Genomic DNA, 1,309 nt, shown 5'->3' on the forward strand with positions numbered 1-1,309 from the left:
AGCCAGCTTTCCCCCGAGCCTTTCCCACCCGGCCCCGCGCGCTCCCGCAGAGCTTGCTGTGTGCGGTTCCCACGCTTTTGGAGACGAGCCTGCGCAAAGCTCCGCTGTGCGGTGTCCGTCGGCTCCTGCTCCCCGCTTCTGCCCCTGCACTGATGGCTGGGGGTGCCCAGGCTGTGCGAGGGTCCCCGTCCCCCCCCAGAGCTCTGGGGGCATGGGCACAGCTGCTCTTGGGGGGCTGCTCACCTGTGCTCACTGTGCAGGGGGGCTTCTGCAGGCGGAGCAGCCCGGGAGCTGCCAGCAGTGCAATGCCATCCAGGGGGACATGGGCATGGCCGGGGGGTGCAGGGGAGGTGTGTGTGCGCCTGGGTGTGCATACACACGTGCACGAGTCTGCACGCGTACGCCTGGGCATGTGTGTGCATGTGCACGTGTCCACGCGTGTTTGCACGTATGGTGTGCATGGGTGTGCATGGACGTGTGCATGGGTGTGCACGCACACACTGCCAGACCTCAGCGACACGCCGTGAAGCCCAAGCTCCCCCCACGGAGGGCTTTGGCATCCCACACCTGCTTTGTGCAGGGCCTTGCCCCAAAGTCGGCCTAGCCAGGAATTTCCTGACTAACTTATTTTTCTAAGTTCAAAAATTTCCATTTGTTGAAATTGTACTATTTCTTCATGGAAATGAACCCATCTTAAGAAAGGCTCTCAGAAATCCAGCGTGAAGTTTCTAGTCTGAACAGGATGAGACTCCCTGGTGTAGAGGAGCTGGCACGCACTGTTTTTCCAAGCTGTTTACACTCATAAAAACCCAGAGTGCATCATGCACTAATTAAAATTGCACTGAAAAGAAGAAAATCCGCATCGAGTTTTGCTCAGGGTGAGAAACAAAGAAAGAAATTGCTTTCAGCGGGTCCGGCACTGGCTCTGTGAGGGTTTTGGGACATCACTGCCTGCATCCCGAGGGTAAATCCGAGTGGGACAGAAGCAGAGTTGCTGAATAGCTTGGGGAAAGCGTGGTGCACCTGTGTGTGCTGGGGTGTATGTCAGCTCCCTGCAAACGGGTTTGGGCGCCCTGGCCCGTGGCGGCAGCTCCAGGGGTAGCTCCCCATCCCTTAACTCAGTAGCAATCGCTCGGGGATGTAAAACACACCAGAGGGTTTTAATATTTGAGAGGCCAATAACAGAAGGGAATTATATTGACGAGTGAAAGGCAGCAGGTTATGTGGAGGAGAAAAATCACTTTTTAATGGAAAGCAATCACAGGCAGCCTTTGAAAACATCTGAAAGATTCTGAAAACCTAAATGCAG

This window comes from Eurypyga helias, unplaced genomic scaffold, assembly GCF_000690775.1.
Source record: "Eurypyga helias isolate BGI_N326 unplaced genomic scaffold, ASM69077v1 scaffold19194, whole genome shotgun sequence".
In the NCBI taxonomy this organism is placed as follows: domain Eukaryota; kingdom Metazoa; phylum Chordata; class Aves; order Eurypygiformes; family Eurypygidae; genus Eurypyga; species Eurypyga helias.